The sequence below is a fragment of the Mauremys mutica genome, chromosome 1, assembly GCF_020497125.1.
Source record: "Mauremys mutica isolate MM-2020 ecotype Southern chromosome 1, ASM2049712v1, whole genome shotgun sequence".
Classification (NCBI taxonomy): domain Eukaryota; kingdom Metazoa; phylum Chordata; order Testudines; family Geoemydidae; genus Mauremys; species Mauremys mutica.
The window spans coordinates 281,265,271-281,281,065 of NC_059072.1; the positions used below are offsets into that span (position 1 = coordinate 281,265,271).

At 40.5% G+C, this 15,795-nt stretch overlaps 1 long non-coding RNA gene across 1 annotated transcript in view; it reads right to left on the reverse strand.

Moving 5' to 3' along the window:
* The window catches only part of LOC123366974, a 52,930-nt gene that overhangs the window by 772 nt on the left and 36,363 nt on the right, over positions 1 to 15,795 (reverse strand). The window lies entirely within an intron of this gene.

Here is a 15,795-nt window from a genome sequence, read left to right on the forward strand (position 1 = left end):
TAGACTGTTCTCAGTGGTAGAAGATGACAGAACAAGGAGTAATGGTCTCAAGTTGCAGAGGGGGAGGTTTAGGTTGGATATTAGGAAAAACTTTTTCAGTAGTAGGGTGGTGAAGAACTGGAATGGGTTACCTAGGGAGGTAGTGGAATCTCCTTCCTTAGAGGTTTTTAAGGTCAGGCTTGACAAAGCCCTGGCTGGGATGATTTAGTTGGGTTTGGTCCTGCTTTGAGCAGGGGGTTGGACTAGATGACCTCCTGAGGTCCCTTCCAACCCTGAGATTCTATGATTCTATGATTCTATGACTACACCCCTTCCCTCTACCTGTAAAGGCAGGGCCCTTAGTTACCATGAATGCAATGACAAAATTCTCTCATTGACTGCAACATAGCTGGAAGTTCACCCCATTAGTCCAACTGTGCAGGACTCAGAGGGGAAGAAAATGTTAAACTAATAAATTTAAAGCAGCTCTAAAACAGCATTTCTATACCTAATAATTTTAGTAGAAGTCTCATGGGGAAAAGATTTGCAGGTAGAGATCAGGTAAGATAGTCAAAGGTGCATAAATAAATGAATCTACATCATGTCTGTACTGTTTATGGCTATCTCACATCTGCACATACAAAGTATGTATGTATAGTGCATACATGTGTGACTGCGCATACACGTGGATATGCACTTAACTGCAGATGCAGTCCAAAGATTTAGAGAGCTTGTATTCAGGTTTTCTGAGATGATTACTAGCTAGGGTATATCCACAAGCTTCAGCCCCAAGAAACACCATTCCTGTGGTACAAAATAATCTGAGAATATTATTACTTTAGGTTATTTTTACATTTTGCTTCTTAGATTCTGGTTGTTTTGCAACAATTTGGATAAAATAAATTAAAACTATTTCAAGCTTGGGATCATTAAAAATTGACTCAATGCAGAAGGATGCCTGACAGGGCTTCATGAATCTACCTAGTAATATCTGCTGGAACAATTTTCAAGGACTGGCTAAAGTGCATTCCTGTGTATTTCCACTTAAGCCATCTGCCAGTCTTAATACTTATTCCTGAGGGAGGAAATCTTCCAGGACTGTTTTTCATTTAATTTGCAAGGACATCCTGTTTAGGTACTTATCAAAAGAACGGAAGAATTGATGCCAAATACCACAAGCCTCAGTTTAGAAAACTTAATGGGTCAGGCTGAAGTAACAACCTACATTTAAAAAAAGCTGCAGCTTTCTTCCTGTATATTTACAAAATATATGTGGCTCCATTTGATCCAAATGCATTTCTGCGTGTCTTAACAATAACTTTGCACTGCTATCTAAACAGTAAGGGATTTCAGTAAAAGTTGTTAATCTCCATCAGCATGGTGACTAAGTGCTTCAATGCAGTGACCCTTCGTGTATCAGGTTCAAAAGCTAACATCCTAGCAATACAGGTCATATTGGGGATAAGCCCTTTAATAATTTGTACCGTGCCCTATGTTAGACACAGGCCTTTAAAACTCATAGCAAATGACCAAAATGATGAAGTATTCACAAAAGATTGGGATAGAAATGTTAACAGTGCACAGCTATAGTAAATCCATAGAAAAAAAAGTCAGGTTCTCCCAGGTTTGTGAGTTAGCAGAAGGCAGCACAATGTTAGGGGTCATATGGAGAACAGTAGCTGGCATAAGCTCATAGGAGACAGACTGTGGAAATCACCAGATACTTGGAGATCCTTTCCCAGAACAGCTAGTCCCAGTTAAAACTGTGGGTGCAGGGAATAAGTCAGAGACTTCCTGCTTACTCATGTCATGTCTAGACAAAGAGGGACTTGCTAGGGTAACCATCTGCTTGGAGAATAGCATCAACATCTGGGAAGAGCCTTCACACCTCCTGGCATTTTCATTGACTCAGTTCTGAAACTTCTTGTAAGTTTTATTGCCATTGGCTGTTGGTCTCCCTTCATCCCACCCTCTCCTAACACAAAAAATCTTCAATTCCTCAATCTCATTCTCCTATTTCTCTTCCTTTGCCTTTATCCACTTCTTTGTTTTATTCCAACAATCCCTTCCTCTCTCACATTTCAACTCCATTCCAAAAAGCTCCTAACACTAAGTTTTAATAAATACATAAAACAAATATATAAACCAATATTAAAACACTCCCTTTCCCTATGTTTCTATCCCTGGCTCTAGGAAGAAAAGGGAGTCTAGAGTGTTTACAGCACCAGGTCTGTGAGTCAGGGCTCCTGGATTCTAATTCTGTGGCCAAATGTCAGACTAAATGATCTTCTGACCTCAAAGTCTGTGAATGACCTGCTCCTGCTATCATCACCCTGATTGTTCTGCTGGTCTCCCATTTCCCTATCCTCTATCTGTTTGTCTTTTTCTATTACAAACTCAGATACCACAGTGATGGGTGCCATTGTAAGAATCTAAACACAGACACTGTTTGGTACAGAAATCACATCTTCCTATATGTTTGGATAGCCTCCTCACAGTGTTTTTGGTTAAATTTAATTCAGTCATTTCACTATAAACTTTGCTCACTCACTCATCTATTCTACAATTTATACAGATAGTAAACAATTTCAAAGAAATATATAAAACTACATTTGGAGGCAGATTTGAACCCCTTTCTAACAATGGTCAGCAGTTATAGGAATTTGGCTCACTAAGGCAAATGGAACCATTCATATAACTTACCAGTGTCAGTGAGGAGATCATAATTTGGTCCCAAATTGGTCTGTTTTTCAAAGAGGCTGAGCCTCTAAAGCTCCCATTGACTTCAGAAAATCAAGTCAATTAGACCATAGAAAACCATACTGTACAGAATAAATAACCAGAGATTCCAGTGGTAATCATTAGATAGGGTGATCAGATGTCCCAATTTTATAGAGACAGTCCCGATTTTTGGGTCCTTTTCTTGTATAGGCTCCTATTACTCTCCACCCCCATCCCGATTTTTCACATTTGCTGTCTGGTCACCCTACCATTAGATGATACCATCTGGTTTGGAAATCCAAATATAAATTCCAACATAATGAAAAGTATCAAGATTCTTGTCTGGGCTTTGTGATCATAACAATAAAGCGTAATAATTATGGCCTGTTCCTGAAGTCCTTGCATGGGCAAAACTTCCATTGACAATGGCTGTTTCAATGACAAGGACTGCAGGCTCAGGACTCATGTGCTTTTTGATTCCTTGTGGATCATCAGCAAAATGACCAGCTAAACTCTGCTTATAAAATCTTTATTGTTGGTGCTAATGAATAAAGCACAGAAACCACATCTGGAATCTTGGAAGCCAGGTTGAGCTTGCAGCAAATTAAGCATATCTGACTGAGGAGACCCATAAGGAGCAGATACAATCCTGGAGCCTTAGCTTTCCAAGTTCTCCTGCAGTAATGGAGGCTAACAGTTAGGCACCTACATAAAGTGGCCTGATTTTCGGAAGTCAATGAGAGCTGACAGCACTCAGCACCTTTGAAAAAACAGGCCACTTAACATCTATTAAAGAGCAAATCCAGATCCCAGCCTAAAAGGCTTGGCAGGATGCTGGGCAAAGCACTTTTTGGGGTAAGGGAGAGAAAGATCCATTTCAAGGAGGCTACTGCAGCCCAAGGGCTGAAGTTATCTCTGTGGGCCCTTATGTCCCCTACCTGTAGAGAGAAAGGGCTCCTGGCCTACACATGCTCTTCCTTCTAACCCCCTGTTGCTCCCATGCAGGTAGCTTAGGCAGAACAGGTTTCTGCATCAGGCAGGGAGCTGTGTGCAGCACCCCATTCCCAACCCCCCAAACAGTGGAACAGAACTGGGTTGGCTGTTAAGAGTCCCCTTGTCGCTAAGGAATAGGTGGCTGGATTTGTCTCTTAGCGCAAATGAAACTACAGCATATTCGAAATCTGGAAAACTTTCTAAAAATACCCAAACAATATGTATTTACAGGTTCATGTAAGAGATTAAAAGTATTATTTAAAAAAATCCTGTAAGGGGATTCACCTAAAAAAAGAGCATCTAAGGGATGTTAAAGTTGTGATTCAGACAACCAACTGCCAGGAAAATCAGAGTTAAGGGCGACATTCCACTATTAGTTATACTTTGGTGCCTGTCTTCTAGTTCCTACAACTATTGGAATAAAGGACCCTAAAGTTTTAATTCCCTTGTTTTTGTCAGTTTAAATTGCTAATGTAACTTTAACTAAATGTTGATTTCATCTGTTTCTATTCAGTTAGAACATACTTCTTTCAATTCCACATTCGCTCTAGCAGGAGCCAGGTTATCACAATTACTACCAATTAGCTACAAGGTGATCATTTTGTGATATCTGGGAGCAATACATTAACAGGTTTTCTTTTTTAATGAGATTAGCAATAGAAATATTTCACTGAAAAACTCTATTTTCAGTACCGGACCTGGTGCTATTAACCTCTGCCAAGAGCTCTCCATAGAAAGCAATGCTATTTACTTAAACTCTTAGGCTGTATCACAAACTTATTTCCTACATTACTAATAGTCGTACAGGCAATAGGGTCAGTTTGGAAGCAGCATCGGGTCCCAGTAATGAAAGGCTAACACATCTATCTACCCTATCACCTGATGGCTTTGAGGCAGAATAACTGGTTTAGCACTCCTGTGACAAGGAAACAAATCAGCTCCCTTTTAGAGTCAACTGACATTTTGCTAAGAAGCTTATCAGGGTACTGCAGAAATTTGCTTGCAAGAGCAGACAATTAGGAAATGAAGGTCAGAAAGGATTAAATACAAGTAAAAATCAATAACATTTAGAAAATCATTGCACTTGTCTTGAGGCAACCAAGAAAGTAATATCAGCGCATCACAGGTCTGCTTATCATAACATCAGCTCCTTTTTTTTCTTTTCACTCTCTCTCTTTCTATTAAGACTATTAAAACTGAAAGAATTAAATTGTAATTGTGCAGGCATCCCTAGGCATCCTGAAGTTTGTTCCTATCAATTGGCTCTTTATGCCTCTCAGTAGAGGCCGGATGTTTGCAGTTGCTGGCAGCTGTTGTTCAAGGCCCAGCTAACAGCTGATAGACTGGCAGTGTACATTGAAAGAGTGCAGCCTAGAGCCTGGGAAAGGTCCTAGTGCTGAATACTCTCGGCTCTGATGGGTAATTAGCTTACTACAGGCAAGATTAGAAAACTAGCACTGAAGATAGTGCATCTGACCTGCTTTTCAAAAGTCATTAGAAATTAGAAACGGTAATTCTTTCACAAGAAATGTAAAGAATTTGTGAATGGGCTGTGTTGGCTTCCTTTACTGAAGGAAACTCTGTTCTAGAGGTAGAGTCTGGTGGAACATGAAACAAATGGTACTATTTTATGCCTTCTTTCTGGACTGAAATAGTATATTGAAATTTGATTTTTTTTTAAAAAAAAGAGTTACCTCTTGCAAATATTCAGTCAGGACTTTGTCTCAGAGAAAGTTCTCCTTCAGAAAGTAATTAACAAAACAAGGCAAAACCCCAGTCAGAATAAAAAATCTTTCAAAACTGGTAACAGCAAAATTCTCATCTCTGATTATTCTAGTCTGAAATAAAGAAATTTGGGGAATTAATTCATGCTTAGAATTTGGGAGGGAAATACATTCCTTTCTTCCTTAGTTATGTTAAGTGGAAGTCCCATGCTCATTGTACAGTAAAGGCCTCATCCAAAGCCTTCCACTGACGTCAGTGGGCTTTCAATCAAGCTGTAAGTGAATTTCCCATAGTATCTCAGAAGTTTCTGCATACAGGGAAATGTGGCAACTGCACCAACCCTCTGAATCCTGTGTTTAAACTGTACCAAACTCAGAATCACGCAGTTCCCATTAGAAAAGCATGATCTAATCCCAACTCTTGACTCTGACTCTTTTTGTACACTTTACCTCTATCTTCAAAAATGAAGAAAATAATGATTAACTAGCTCAGAGGAATTCTGGGAGGATTAAATAGTTGATATCTTTAGAGCACGTTGAGACTAAGTACTACTACTACTAATAATTAATAATAATAATAATAGCCCCAGTCCTATCACTCTTAGTCAAAACCCAAAGGTTTTAATGGGAGTTTTGATTAAGGACTTTATATCCTTTATTTTAATATTGTTAGACAGCTATAATTAATTCTCAGAGCCCTTGCTCCCCTATTTACCTGTTTCTGGAGAAGAACCTGCACCAATGGAGACAGGAATAATACCATGGGTGCATCCTACCCCAAACCTGGCCCCGTGGAAGCTCCTGTATGCTGTATCCATAAAGCTTGGGCTCTATGGATAAAGAGGCTACAGACAGGAAGTAGTACAGTGGTGGGAGTAGACAAAGGAGAGGTTGGGTACTTCCAATTTTTCCACTTCCAACCTTGTTGGGGAGACTGGGTCAGGTTTGTACAACCTGATGTGGTATTAACTCGTGCTGCATCCCATTCTCTGCTATGGAAACTTCTTTGGGGAATCAGAGTGAAGATGCATTAGTGAAGGCTTGAAGGGGCTATGCTTTCCAGGACAGAAGAGAAGACAGTAGGATCAGAGAAGAGCCAAGTGATATATGTGCTAATTGCCCTTCAGTGCATAGATCCATATGGATCATAGGGAATCTGCACATTAAAGGTCAGCCACTCACCCATGATGGAAGAATGTTAATTTCAAATAGTTGAATTTCTGCTGTTTCATACAGTTAATTTCCTCCCAAGCAAGAATGGTATCTTGCATTTATGTAGGTTTAATAGTAAACTTCTTTTTCTTTCTCTCGCTAACCCATGGATTTTCAAGAGACACTAGCATTGTAATATCCCTTGAGATTTCTATGTGTTTACAAACAAATTCCCCAAACTCATATAAGTTCCATTGCATTGCAGTAATAATATGGTCACTTTTTAGTGACAAAATTGCAGACATGCTTTGGAGCAGATAAGTAACAAGATATCTGGTGTGTACTGTACAAACCTAACAATGTTTTTGACAAATCAGAACATTATAAATGGATTTTTGAGTCTTCTTATTTTGGTTTTGAAATGTCATTGTCATAAACTGAGCTGGCTGAATGACAGCAGTGCATTACGCAGATATCTTGGAGTTCTTACTGAATGCTTTGTGATGGATGCAAGGGAAGAATTCCAACTGAGTTACTCGTACAAAATTCCAGGCCAACCAATAGATCCATTCATTGACTGTATTCTTGGATGGAGCACACTGTAGCACATTCCACTCTTCTGGCTACTGAAGGAAAATCTTTATGAAAACAATTGCTAAGTGTGAGTGTGAAAGGAAAGGGTTAGAATTCAGAAAAACAACTCAATAAATGAAGTTGTATGGTAGGAAATCTCCCAGGACTGGATGCCAAAACTGCAGGGGGTAAAGCTGAGTGAATACTGTAGAATGAAATTTAAATGTTTTCTTTGAAGAAGCTCACAAAATTCCCCATATAAATTATTTTATTAATATTTGATTATCTCTAGTAAGGGGAATTTGCAGACAAAATCTGTTAAGATACAATTACAAGTAGTTATTTTAAATGTCAAGAGTTTAAAAAAAGCCAGCAATATTAAAATTAAATAAAATGTTTTTAAATGGAAGAACAAGATATCTTTAAACTATAATTTTCACTAAAGAATTATTTGCAAATTATTTGCCCTTGTTTCAGCACTGTCAATTTCTCATCATTCTTCTGTCTTTTATGGGTACTGGTCTCCCACTCATGTTAATAACTTGAATGGAACAACAAAATAACTTTATTGAACAATGCCATGTGCATTATTAGAAGAGAATTTTGCCTTAGTGATGCTAGATCATTTAAAAATTTCTTAGAGAGGATGGTCAGACTAATTTTTCCCAAATAATGAAGCTGAAAACTCTGTGGATTACAATAAGGGATTTTTCAACAGACTGCTAATTATTTATCAGTTCCCATGTGAATGTTAATGATGACATTTAGCTGTTCAGTACTCTCCTTTCTCTTTTGGATTATTTTTCACTTTGTTTTTCATTTCCAATTGTCATTTATTTTTAATATTATTTTCCTTTTTTTCCATTATGGTTCAACTGGTCACTGATCTTTTCCCCCTGCTTTGTGTATTATATTGTTCTGTGCTTTCCTTATTTCAAATCAATCTCCCCACCCACATTTCTTGTCACCCCTGTTCCCTTTCCAACTGAAATCAATTGAGCAAGAACAACCTGTAGGTCAACTCAGAGTAAATGAAGGATCCAACCCTATCAATTCCCTCCAGAATCAATCCACAGTTCCCTCCAGCTGAGATTATTGTTTCCAGTGAATAAAGTAAGCAGTGAAAATAATGTATGATCCACATTTACCCGGTACTATTGATTGGTCACCATCTGTGTGCTCAACACTGTTTAAAATAGTGAAAGCTACAATGCCTTCCCCAAGGGGTTTATCATCCGGATTATGTAGATTATGTAGGTTGGACTAATTACCAGAAGATAGTCTCAAGGCAGTGCTAGTATTTTTAAAATGCATATAATTCTATATGATTAATATGAATATAATCTGTGGTTAGAAGTATGTTTGAGTGGTGGATATAAATGAAGGGCTGATGATTCCATGAACACAAGAATAGGGAGTTCCAGATATAAAGAGAAACCAGAAAAACATGTCAGGGTGCACAACAATTCTGTATTAAGCACCAAGGGAAAGTGAGGTGCACAGAGACAGTTGTGGGGGGGGGTGTTAATCAGGAAATGCTATTATTTAATAACACAGCTCCACAGAATTGTCGATATTATGGGTTTTCTGAAAAACTGGCCCATGCCTTTATAGAGGTACCTAATTTAGCCTGAGAGTAAATGGGCACAAACCCACTGAAGTCAGTGGAGTTCCATGGAATTGCATTTGAGATGGGTTCCATTTTTATGCTTACCATTTACAGCATTCATATATACTTTATTTATATAACAAAGCAAACTGGTTCCTCCACAGTTTAGTCAGCATTTATCCAGTAATGTCCCATGGTGAAAATCATAAATGCTTCAGCATTGACCCATTGTAGTTGACTCTTTTTTTTTTTTAGCTTTGTTATCTGTGGACATATCTTCAGAGCACAGCAAGACAGCATCAACATCTATGGCTTTTTTCCATGTATATAGTGTTTAATATTATGTATTATGATAGCACCCATTGTGCTATGCATGTACAAATGAATGAGAACATGTGGTCCTTGTTGTGGAAGACTTACAATCTAATTAATGGCAAGATGTGTAATAAATGGCAAGATGTGTGCATAACAAAAAAATAAGATGGGGAGGAACGTTGAGGGTTACAGTAATAGGATCATATATATACATAGGCTAATGCAGGGATCAGCAACCTTTGGCATGCAGCCCACCAGGGTAAGCACCCTGGCAGGCCAGGCTGGTTTGTTTACCTGCCACGTCCACGGGTTCAGCTGATTGCAGCTCCCACTGGCCATGGTTCGCCGCTCCAGGCCAATGGGGGCTACGGGAAGCTGTGCCCAGCACATCCCTCGGTCTGTGCCACTTCCCGCAGCCCCCATTGGCCTGGAGTGGCGAACTGCAGCCAGTGGGAGCCGCGATCGGCCAAACCTGCAGATGCAGCAGGTAAACAAACTGGCCCGGACCACCAGGATGCTTACCTTGGCGGGCCGCAAGCCAAAGGTTGCTGATCCCTGGGCTAATGTGTACAGCTCGATTGCTCTGACCCACGTAAAAGTACTGAGGTGCTTTTATTTTATAAACAGATAAAGTTTACACTGATTGCCCTTCAAAATAGCCATCATTAGCTGACTGATGAAAGACATTTCTCAAGATATAGTTTCTTCCTGCACCTGCTGTACTTTTAGGGCTAGATTCACAAAGGAACTTAGGTGTGGCAACACTGAGCATCACCATATATAACTTTTAGGTGCCTAGAAAATCACTGGTTTATACGAAGCCTGAGTTTGGTGCCTAAGCTCCCTATGCATCGAATGGGGAGATATCGGCATCTTGGAATGTGATTCACAAAAGCCAGCATGCTACGTGGCTCTCCACCTATGCTAGTCAACGGGAGATGCCAAGGCCATAGGTGTGTGCTAAACCCCGATCCTGTTCAGGTTCACTGTCATCATCATTCCCCCACACACCAAATGCTGTGAGCTAACCTGCCGGGGACGGGAGGGGGCAGGTCTGGTAAGCAGGCTCTGAGCGGCGAGCTCGGTGGAGGAATTGCTATCTTTCTCTGGTTTGTACATTCCACTGGAGCTTAGGTATCCAGATACCTAGTGTGGGGCTGCTGTATGCATGCCCAGAGGCAGAAACACAGGCACTTATGGAACTTTTACTGCAAAATTTAGATGCCATGAAAGTTTATGCACCAACAGGGTTCAGTGGCAGATTTTGTGAATCCCGGTGCAGCCTAATTCTGGGATGCAGTTGCTTAAAGTGGTATTTAGGCACTAAGTCTTTTCTTGAATCTAGTTATTATCCTCGAGAAATTACACCTGGTTCTGAAATTACTAGCCACAACCTACAAGACTTTCTTCATATGATTTCATTTAAAAATCATATTTTATGATCTTCAAAAATGTCATATGGATAGAAAAGCTGTTGCTCCTCAAGCATGTGGGACAGTGAATAAATTGGCAATATTAGTTTTGTTGTCCCCCAAGAAGATAGTTTACTGAAGACAAAGATAAAAAATATTTAGTAGTGTAAATGAATAAGTCTAGCAAAACATGATGCCTGGTGCAACGCCATCAACCATGGGCACTCTGGCTAGTGCAACGGTCCTTAGTAGACTTTGAGTGTTTGAGGAGGATGTTTGCAACACCAAAAATACCAATGACTTCATTTTAGCTAGAAAGACTCAAAGATCCTGCTTTGAACATGCAGCATCTACAGCAAATCCCTATATCAGACTCTGACCATGAAAACAGCCTTCTTCCTGGATCTGTTCTACAAAGTTCCTCTTCCAAGGTTTACCTACATTACAGGACTCTACTAAACATGCTGCTAGTCATTCCAGTATTTCCTTTTCTGAGCAGTTACACTAATCCTTAGCTGTCTCGGGTTCTGACTTCTGTGTGGACTTTCCCATGAAGGCTCACGTAAAAAAGTAAAACAACATTTCACAAAACAAGGATGGGGAAAATTCCTCAGGTAGATCCTGAAGTGACACTGACCACTTGAAACACTGTCCCAAAGTTACAGGAATTCAGGGACAACTGTGTGTGTGTGTGTGTGTGTGTGTGTGTGTGTGTGTGTGTGTGTGTGTGTGTGCGTGTGTGTGTGTGAAAATAAAAATAAGAAGGGAAGCATTGTTGGTGCGCTTTGATAAATTGAAGGAAGAAGACGCTTCTCATGTAAAAGTGTCATCCAAATCCCTAATTTATTTTACTTTGAACTGTGCTAATGGGAGTAAGATCATTTATGTGCCATCAATGTTTTATAAACACTTCCCTAACAAATACTTGTTCTTTTGCTAAAGAACTGGACCAAATAGCAAAAAGGAGAGGAGGAAGGACATGCTGTCACAAAGCAATATTGTTCTTTCAGGGCACTGCATTAAAAGCACACTAGAACTGCTCAAAATTCAGTGACCCTGGCTGAGCTAAAGATTTGCTTTGTATTAATTTACTGAAGGATCTGAGACTGTGTCTAATCTGACCATCTTCAGATACCAGTGCTAAATACACTATTTTATTAAAGCCAACACACAGCAACAAGAATCATAATGGTGTTTACTTTAAAAAAAATCAAAATAAGTAAAAGGGACCAGTTGCTAGAAAGTAAAAGTTGAACCTACTAATATTTAAGAGCTACTGTGTTCAGCTCATTAAATATTCTTGTTTAAATTCTGATGTCTTTCAGGTGGAAGATAGAAGCTGTAGGTAGTCTAAGAAAAGCAATGGTTGTTGACTGGACATCAAGTTTAATGAAACAGGGTACAGTGATCTAATTTTATACCCTGGGACATAATACATATCACTCGCTGAGGCTGCATTCTTCTGGCCTGAGATATATCCCCATATGATGTTGGGAAATTTTGTGTTCTAACCACTTATTAATGCTGAACACAGAAAAAATTCTCAGAAACCTTTGGAGTACAATACCAATGGGACATTTACATAATAAGAGCTCTCTGGCCAGGATATTCAAATATTTAGTTACCCACCCTTTCCATGTTTCTGTTTAGTCATACAGATTATATCAGCATTTGAAAAAAAATGGTTTTTTTGATCAAAAAAGAGAGCCTTGACTCTGAATAACTTTGCATTTGATAAGGGAATTCAGATTTCAATTCCCAGATTGAAATCCCTATGGATGTGGTTCCAGATCAGAGCTAAATTTGGAAGAGATCTGGTTTCTGTTTAGATGTGGCCAAAACCTCATGAGGGTAGCTCACAAGGTTTCTGCATGATTGAATCAAATCAAAACTTAGCCTTGATTCAGCTCTGATCCCAGACTTAAGCTCTAGACAAAATCTGTTTCAGATGTAAACAGCCCATTTCTGCGCTACATTATGCAAGCTAGGCATGGATCTTTGAAGAGGATAATGTGGCGCTTTCCTTCCTGAAGGAGAGCTCAGGAAGGAGTTGTGCCTGAGTCTTGTGGGTAGAGCTGGTAATGCATTTTATAATTATGATTGCCAACACTTTCCACTATAAGCCCCTCTTTTGAGATCCTTGTAGTTTTGCCAAACTTTTACCATTTGGGCCAACATTTTCTAAGCTTGCAGTCAGCCTGAGCCTGATTTTTCTAATTCAGTTTGACCTTTGAGCACTTAAATTTGCAAGCTTAATGCTCTTTTAACATATTTTAGTACGACACATTATATAGATTATGCCATGTGCTTAAAATATAATGATGTCCAGACACTACCGCCAGGAAATAGGTTTTAACCAATGAGCAGAGCTAAAAAGCGTCTTTCATTATCAGTCCCTAAGACAATGAGTGCCCTTCCTGTTAATACACACAGTTAAACAAGGATATAGCTTTATATCATGTGCATCATTTTAAAATGTGGTTTGGATTACTCAGTAGTGCTCCTAAGCACTGTAAATATTTTTTCCCTAAAAGCTGCATTTGTAGTATAGGAATTTCTTCAATAATCTCATCTATCCATTTAAATGTTTGCAGACTTTCTGCCTCCATTAATTCTTCCCAGAAGAAAATATACAGAGTGAATATAGTATAAGCATTTGAGCAGAGTTCTCTCCATACAGGGTGTGGATACACTGGTTCTCCAACTCCTTAATCAATAGTAACCTACTTGAGTTATAACTACTATTGATGCTGCAAGGGGTCTCTCTCTGTCTGTAATGAGTTAAACATTAGAACAGGTCAAAATATTTTCAACAGAACAAAAAATGTCGGAAAATGCAGCTTCATAGAAGTCAGCTTGTTTTCTGCAAATGTGTTCATTTAAACAATTTTTTTATAGAAAAGTATCAAAATGAATTTTTAACTTTCTAATTTTAATTTTGTTTTGAATTTTATATTATATTAATTTTAATATAATAGATGCATGTTATATTTAATAATGTATATTATAATGTTTTGACATTATTGAAATGAAACAATTTGACCGTATCCAAAAAAAATTGTTTAAAGTATCTGAATTGAAATTTTCCAGCATTCCCATTCCTCAGAAAATTTTGAAATGTTGACTTTGTGTTCTGATCTGGAACAAAAACAAATGATAGATTGTTGGAATTTGGGCCACCAAGTCCAGGTTCCATTAAACACAAAGCCAATGGTACTTGACAGCGCACTGCAGGGCTGTCTTTAGAATTGTGCTAGGCTCTACCTCATCCCCATTCAGTTTTCATAGCCTCCCCAGTCAGAGTTCCAGTTTACCAAGCCCAGGTTTTTCCTCCCTACCTGTAAAAATCCTGTATTTTCTGCCTCTGGCCAGAAGAGGTTTTTTTTTATTACTTCTTTTTGTCCTCTCTTGTGAGTACTAGTCCCCACCCTGTCTTTCTCCAAGTTGGCAACTTTCTCTTCTAGCTGTCAATGTCTCCAGACAAATAGAAGCCACAGGGAGCAGAGAAGAAGGCAGAGCTGAGGCAGCCACGTGGCCAGTATCCTGTATGCTCAGCAGATCCTGAGGGGGCAAAGGTGATGCTGGGCTTGGTAATTAAAGGGACCAGGTGACAGGGGATATGCTTAAAGGAGGATTGGGAACTACAGAGCTAGTGCAGAGGGGCATGATATTTCAGAGTTCCTCCAGTCAGAAGAGTGTGGGAACTGTGGGTGGGTGGCAGTGGGGGGCAGTGGGGGAACTGTGGGTGGGTGGCACTGGGTGTTAACATTGCTTGCGGCAGAGGGTGTGCTGGGGCAGAAGAGAACTGTGACAAGATGCTGATTGTAAAGGAGAGAGCATGAGGCAGGGCTATCAGGTGGGAGGCTGTTGTGGCCAAAAGGGAAAGCTGAGATGACAAAATGAAAACAATGAGGAAGCTCTAAATGGAGGAAAGGACGTCCTAATGGAGCCTCAGGAGTGGGGAGGGAGTGTAAAAATGTCAGACCAAGAGCCATGGAGGATAAGTAGTAACTGGAAGGAAAGGGAGAGACTCCTGGGGGAAACTCTAAGGAGAAGACAGAAACAAGTATGGGGTCCAGGAGATAGGAGAAGTGAGTGAGATCCAGTGACCTCACAGAAAAGAGCCCTTGGAGATGGAGATGATGGAAGACCCATAGTTCATTTAATAGTGTGGAGGGAGTGCATTTTTGGAGCAAGGGTAGCAAAGGTGGGAGGGAAGGACATACAGAATGAGAGTAGTGAGTAGGGAGTGGAGAATGAGAGGATGGGTAGAAGCGGGGAGATGATAGCAAAGAGAGAATGGTGAATGAGTAAGCAAGCACAACAGTGCAGAGAGCGACTGATGAGGTGGGATGGAAAAGCAGGGGATGAGGCATGGAGAGTGAATGGAGCAAAGAGTGAATGAAACTGTGAGTGGTGGTAGACGGTGTAAGGAGAGTGTGACGGTGTATATGCACCCCATCTCCTTTGGTAGTGGATAGTGGGTGTGCTGACACCGCGGTTACTGTCTACCAGACTGTCTTGGGCATCACCATGATGAAGTCCAAGGGTCAGAATCAAAGCAGTGGCCCTTGGTTTCTGGGCTGCGTGGCCTAATGGACAGAGTCAATACAGGGGCCCTTGAGTGCAGGGCAGCGTGGCCTAGCAGCCAGAGTCAATAATAGCAACCCTCAGGTACGGGGCAGTATGGCCTAGAGGCCAGAGTCAATACAACAGCCCTCACATGCAGGGCTGTTTGGCCTAATGGCTAGATCTGGGGGCCATCGACAGAGGGGGTGGTGGCCAGGGTAGAGGACCCTGGCCCACCCAACTCCACCAGGTCCCAACCCAGGGCCCTAACAGCCACTGGATCAGCAGGGAATCCAGCTGCAACACACTGACCTTACACAGGTGAGAGATATCACTCACTCACCTTCCCTGGGTCACTTTCTACTGGGCTTCCTGAAGCTGCAGTCAATAAGGCACTGGGGTCTCCAGGCTCCTTGGTGCAGGTAGCTCCTTGGGAGTCCAATGGCAACAGGTCTCTGGTCCAGGTCTCAGGATCTCTGGCTCCCACAGGCAAGGACTGTAATGACTCCTGGGCTGGAGTCTCCACCAAACATCCTTCCTCCTTGGCAGTCAGCCCAGACTAAGCTGGGCTGCTTTCCTTTATTCTATTGCAGCAATTGGAGCATGCCCAGCACGGTCTGAGGGGTGGGACTTTCTTCACCCCTAATGTGGGATTAACCCTTTCCTGTCCAGTGAGAGGTATGCACACCCCATCACAGAGAGATTGGTTAAAAAAATAATCAGTATTTGCCAAGTGTAGACGGTCCGG